Source organism: Carassius auratus, unplaced genomic scaffold, assembly GCF_003368295.1.
Source record: "Carassius auratus strain Wakin unplaced genomic scaffold, ASM336829v1 scaf_tig00015197, whole genome shotgun sequence".
Lineage (NCBI taxonomy): Eukaryota > Metazoa > Chordata > Actinopteri > Cypriniformes > Cyprinidae > Carassius > Carassius auratus.
Window position 1 is genome coordinate 1 of NW_020524562.1, and position 6,870 is coordinate 6,870.

The following is a 6,870-nucleotide window of genomic DNA, read 5'->3' on the forward strand; positions in this document are numbered from 1 at the left end:
TTATTTAATTATAAAGTGTGCGAGATGTTTTCATTGGATGAATGATCCCTTCTTAGGCATTGTTCACACTAAAATCAGATCCATTTGTCCAGGGAGTCAGAGACGGCACGTATAGAGATCACATGTGCGAGATGATTTTAGAAATATATTAATAGTAAATTATGCACAAAACAATTACAATCCATTTGTGTCTGGTAGAATTTTTTAATGGTTTTGGAAAGAAGTCTCTTATGCTTAGAAAATGGTCCATTTCTCCTCTTGACTAAACAAAGGGTCAAAAAAACACAAGGTGCCAAAACGCCTCAGGCTCATTTATTGGTTTGACGTGCCCTGTTAAAAACTGGCTGACCAATGAGATTGGCACTTTTGTTCACGTGCCTAGAGCTGCTGAAGTTACAGTAAAACACAACTTGGTGGCGCTCAAGCACAAAGCGGTCTTGCCGAGCACACTTAATACCTAACAAAGAAGAGGAAGTAAGTAGACCAAGAAGATGCATCTTGGCAAGATGAATGTTGAGCTGCTGGTCTCATTGGTGTCTGAACACAAAGGGTTTTACGAATAACGCAACAGCGACTACAAAAATCAATAAAAGGGAGTTGTTATGGAGAGGGATTGCAGATCAAATAGGACTTGATGTGTCCCGTGGTTTTTCTGTGTGCCATCTAATGTCAGGGAGTGAATTTGCACAATTTAATGTGATCTTCACAAAACACAAAAGACGCGTCGAAAAACACCGGCGATAAGCGTGCGATAATCATTCCGGTGTGTACGAGGCTTAATACTGTGAAATTTATTTACAATTTAACATAACGGTTTTTCTATTTCAGTATACTTTATAATGTAATTTATTTCTGAATTTTCACTTCAGTATTCAATGTCAAATGATCTTTCAGAAATCATTCTAATATGACGATTTGCACTTGCTTATTATTATTCGTTAACCAGGAAACATTTTTTTCATTGTTTAATGAATGTAAAGTTCACAAGAACACAATTTATTTTAAGAATTTCTTGTAAAAGTGTAAAAGTCTTGCCCTTTTGCGCAATTTAATACATCCTTGTTCAACAGTGTTCGAGTTAGAGTGTTCGGTTGCATTTTAAAGTATTAAAAAAATAACTTTATCCATAATATATTAATACTGAGTCAATGTAAAAGTTTGACTGAGCAGGAGACCACAAACTGATAGGGCAAAAGGGTTCAGTTCTGCTCCAGAAACAAATAACTGAAATATGGCATATTTAACCTATCAATCGCATTCAGTATGTACAGTAACAGAGACTTTCTTTTGTTTCAAAAAGCAACTCCATGAATCAGCTTAAGGGGACTAAAAACCAAACCAGCTTGAATATAAAATAAACATTTGCATCTCTAACTGCCACTGAGCTATACGTACTGTATGCAAAAGAGACAGACATTTAAATATATAAACAAGATTGATATAAGAGGCATTTACACTTTTAAAGGGGGAAGTCATGGCCTAGTGGTTAAAGAGTTTGACTCCTAACCCTAGGGTTCTGGGAGTTTATTCATCAAGTACTCGTTAATTTTAGTTTACTCAGTTCAAAATGCAATTAGCAAAATCACTGAATAACAACAAATGTGCTTGAATCAAACCATAATCACATCTAACCGTCCATCCATCTATCTATCTGTCTAAAAAAACTGCATGCTTACATGTCAACCACTATATATTGTGATGCTCTAAAGATGCTTCAAACCGCTATCCATTACACAGGCCCAAACCCTGAAGTCTGTTTAGAGCCAAACATGGCCCAGTGTCCCATTCCAGAATCTGGCACCGCTGCCGTTCTCACTGCATATTTGTGGCGCTAGGGGAAAACCAAAAAGGCCATGCCAGCAGACTCTGTCAAGCTCAGAGCATTCAGAAGTCTACCCAATAAAAACACATCTGGTTTGAAAAAGCACAGACCATGTGCTGGCTCTCGATGCATGCAGCGGGAATAAAAAAAAAAAAAAAAGCTGTAATACAAAAGCAACTGCTTAAGGATAAAATGTATGGCATGATAAGACCACGTTAATCAGTTAGTGGGACATTTTGAATCTAATTTCTGTTCCTACAACACCATTTGTGTTTCCAAAACCTGCGTCTTCAAACTGTGCAAAGCTTCAAAATCTCTAGTTTGTGCTGATTGTAAAGATGGTGATTTTTTAGCTGCGGTACAGCGCTATGAAGTCACTTGGCCGACGGCCCGTCTCCATCATTCTCTCCAGGCTGAGAGCCAAAGGAAACCGTTAGGATTTGAGAAGCGGCTCCCAGACGGTCACCAAACTGAGCTGCCCCTTCCACTCACGCAGTTCCTGACCCAACATGTAAGCGCAAACACACGCACACACTCATGCACAAACTCCATTTACAGTCCAAAACATTGTATCTGAGCTTTCCCAGAGGCATTTCTCCCAATCCAACAGCCATCCAGTCTTTAGGAGTCATTAAGCACGGAAGGCTAAAGCAAATGCCTTAGGATCACTTGCAAACATTTTGACTTTTGAAAATACACTATCAGTGCTATATAGTTAAGGGGTCAGAAATGATTTATTTTGAAATAAGGATGCATTAAATTGATCAAAAGCAACACAAATACTATTTTAAATAAATGCTGTTCTTTTGAAATTTCTTTTAACATAGAATCTCGAAAAAAAAAAATTATCAGTTTTACAAAAAATATTAAGCCTGCAAAACTGTTTTTTTTTTCTTTTATAAGAATAAGAAATGTTTCTTGAGGTAGCAAATCAGCATATTAAAATGATTTCTGAAGGATCATGTGACACTGAAGACTGGAGGAATGATGCTGAAAATACAGCTTGCATTAGAGAATAAATTCGATTTTAAAAGTAAAAATAGAAAACCGTTATTTTAAATTGTAATAATAATTTAACAATATTTATTTTATTCATGATATACCCTGTATTTTTTATCAAATAAATCCCAGCCTTGATTTAGAGACTTTTCAAAATCATTAAATACATTTTTACCAACCCCACACTTTTGAAATGTAGTGTATGAAATTTGATTGAAAAACAACTTTTTTTTTATTTTAATAAGTTGACTGATAAAAGGTTTGAAAAACAAGAGGGATCGATCACATGAAAAATTATTTTTTACAAAGTCAAGTACTGTACTTTGTTTGGAATAATGTGCAATGATGAATCATTTACAAAAACCTATGAACTCTATTTATATTGGCTTCAAATACACTGAATCAACTGCACTGAATCAAATGACTCCGTGACTCTATGACCACAGCGGCATTCAAATTCAAAAGAGGAAATTGAGTCATGGACTGCCCATGTGAGAGAAACACGAAATCTTGACGGCAATGCACACTAAACAAATGTTCAATAGTTTACTGAGAGCTTGGGGATTTAAGGTTTGGAAAGAAGTGACATCTGTGCTAATGACTGTTAAGACCGATCAAGCCACACATCTTTCATTGTTTGATCAAACTGGCAGATCAACGCTTCAGTGTGTGTGTCTGTTGAACCACATTAAACAGCTGAAAACAAGTGTTCGGTCTGGCATGATGTGTTAATGGCAGAATGTCAAGCCAACAAAAGAACTATGAATCAACAAATAAGACATGAGAGAGTTCAGACACTCAGAAATAACAGCTGACTGCAAATGCACAGACATGGCCTACAGGAACAGACGCTTTCTATGAACATTAGCTTGGAAAATCATATAAGTTAGCAATACTTTCTGAAAATCAATTATAATAAGTACAGAGTCATACTTGAGTATATAGGAAAGATCATAAATTAGATATCAGTTGTGATCTGTTCTGAAACTCCTGAGGAGACCCATGTGAGATTGCTGTATATATTTATTAATGTCTCAAACTGCGATTGATGGCAATGTCTGTAGTAAAATGTCAGAGATCTCATTTAGTCATTTAGCAGCACTTTTATCCAAAGTGTCTTACAAATGAGGAAAATGGAAGCAATCAATCATTTTATAATGATTTAGTAATTTGACAAAAATCCATTTCTGTACACGCTTTGTGCCGTGAGACTAGTTTAAAACCTACAATTTAAAGCATATATAGTCACAATGCTGCAGCATCGAATGTCAACCTTTCTTTTTTACAGATCTTCTTACCTTGATTAAAACTACATCCACAGTTCTCTCTCCTTTGGCACAAAAACTATATCTCCGCTTGTATCGCTCGTACATCTTTCCAACACACGTAAGAAGAAACCGTGACACTGAACAAAGCTTATTTCCCACATGAGGTCCTGACAGGCACAATCTCCACGGTTAAGCGTTTGGAAAAGTGAGACGCTCCTAATCTTTCACATCTGTGTGAGGACCGGCCCCTTTCCCTCGCTCATCCTCCACTCCCCTCTCTCTCTCTCTCTCTTACACACACACACACACTCGCATATGCAAACAGTCTCTTTTCCTCTTTCGTTGCGCCTGCCACCCCATCCCACCCCAATGACTCTTTTCCTGCACACGGGTCATTCCTGCAATGAAGTACCTTTAATATGCAAATTATATTATTTGGTTCAGGTTTAAGTGCTCATGAATTTAAAATCATTTCTTTACTTTGGTATCAGCAGAAAATGTGTCATGCTGCACCTACTAAGATGAAAAACTGTCTAAAGAAAATTTCCATGGTTTCCGGTTTTAGTTTTTTCTTCCTCCGATCAAAAAAAAAAAAAAAAGGTTTCCTGAGAGTTTATTTTTTATTTTTATCTATTTATAGTTAACATAACTAAAACTAAAACTAAAAGCAAAAAAAAAAAAAATTAAAACAATAATAATATTTTGTTTACATTGAAATGAAATATGAGGAAAAAAAGATAAAAACATTTTTGATTCTCATTTAGTTTAAGATGAGGCACTAAATTAGCTTAAAAAAAACTATGAATAAAAACTAAATAGAAATAAAAAACAATAACTAATAAAAATAAAAATTACTCATATTTAAATTAAAATTGCAATGAAAAAATATATATGAAGAAAATATATATGAAAAAATCTAAAATATAATTAAATACTATATTAGTACTGTATATTAAAAAAGTAGAAAAAACCCACATTGTTTAAAGGTTTTTCTTCTATGTCTTTAATATCAATATTCCCATGCTCTTAGTGTTGTGTAACATCCCTGAATTCACAAAAGCCAGGACCTTGATTACATCATCCTCCAGGAAGTGACATCATTTGGGAGGGAAAGCAACAGCAATGCTAATATCTAATAAATATTAGAAATGGATTTGAGGAATTCTGTCATATTAGTTGGCTTATTTCAGTTTAACACGGGGACGTTAACTCTCACACAACAACGGCTAACTTAAGCTATTTTATTATTATTATTATATTCCTGTTAAACGTCGTGCCATTGCGTAAATAACCAATTTCTAATTAGAGCATCTTAGCTTGTCCGGAGCATATTTTGTCCGGAGCACAATCACAAACATAGGAAACGAGGCTGAGCAACACTGACTAGTGATTTCTTCCATCTGCTCATGATGTCCAGAGGTCAAATAAGCAAAAAAAATACTAATAAAAATCGTGGCTTCGTGTGTTGCCAGGATGGGGCTGGTTATAATTTGCAGTAAAAGGCCTTCAGCACTTGTGGTTCACATAAAAGGGTAATCGCAGCCCCCCATTCCCGCAAACGGATGTAAAGAAGCCTGTGGATGAACAGCTGGCCCAGATGTCACGCCATTAAACTGTCAATGTCCAACAGGAGAATAGCTGATCTTGCCAAACTACAGCTCAAAACACTGTGCTGTGAATAATCATTATGTAACCTGATACACTGTGCCTCCCAAAAAGTCAATTAACTGCATTTCGTCAATTGCTTCACTGTATGCATCTCTATCAGCTATCTCTAGTGCTCTGATTTGAACTTTTACAAAATAAACAAATCCACGTTGCTTCTGGACTTCACGCCTCAACGCTACCACATCTAGTGTTTCTGTGAACCCAGACACACAAGCAACTTTTTTTTACCTTGAATTACAAGAGCACAATCACATTGTGTGTGCAAGCACTTTAGAGTAAACCAACAAAACTGAAACCAGAGCATATGGCTGCATATACAGTACCATTCAAAAGTGTGTGTTTTTTTAAGTCACTAGTTCACCAAGGCTGCATTTATTTTATTTGATCAAAGAAATACAGTTAAATCAGTAATATTGTGAAATATTATTACAATTTAAAATAGCCATTTTCTATTTTGATATATTTGAAACTGTAATTTCTTCCTGTGATGCAAAGCTGAATTTTCAGCATCATTACTTCAGTGTCACATAATGATTTGCTACTCCGGAAACAATTCTTATTATAATCAGTGTTGAAAACAGTGGTGCTGCTTAAAATTTGTGTGTAAATACTTAATTTTGTGATTTTTTTTTATTTTATATAAAAATCTTTTTAACATTATAAATGTCTTTACCATCACTTTTGATAAATTTAATGCTCTATTGATGAATAAGATAGGAAAAGATAAAAACAATATGAACAGACTTTTGAACGGTAGTGTATTTCTTTTCTGTATTGTAGCACTGGCTCCACATATCCAAAGATATTACTTCGGGATATTCAGATGTTTATAATAATTCTCAGATCTTTTCATAACTAGCAGGTCTAAAGATAAAAGGGAGGACCACATCTGTTATTGCTTATACATGTGCCTGACACCATAGGGACCCGAACGAAATGCTGCTGAGTAACAGGACCTTAAGTTATGTTGTTTCAGGGAAATATCGCCCCCATTTGGAGCTCGGTGTTCAAAATTATTTACTTCAAAGCAACTGTAAATACTGATGAATGTTAGGATCTCACTGACAGAGATACTGGCAAAAAAGCACGAAGCTATTTCAGTTTAAAAAAAAG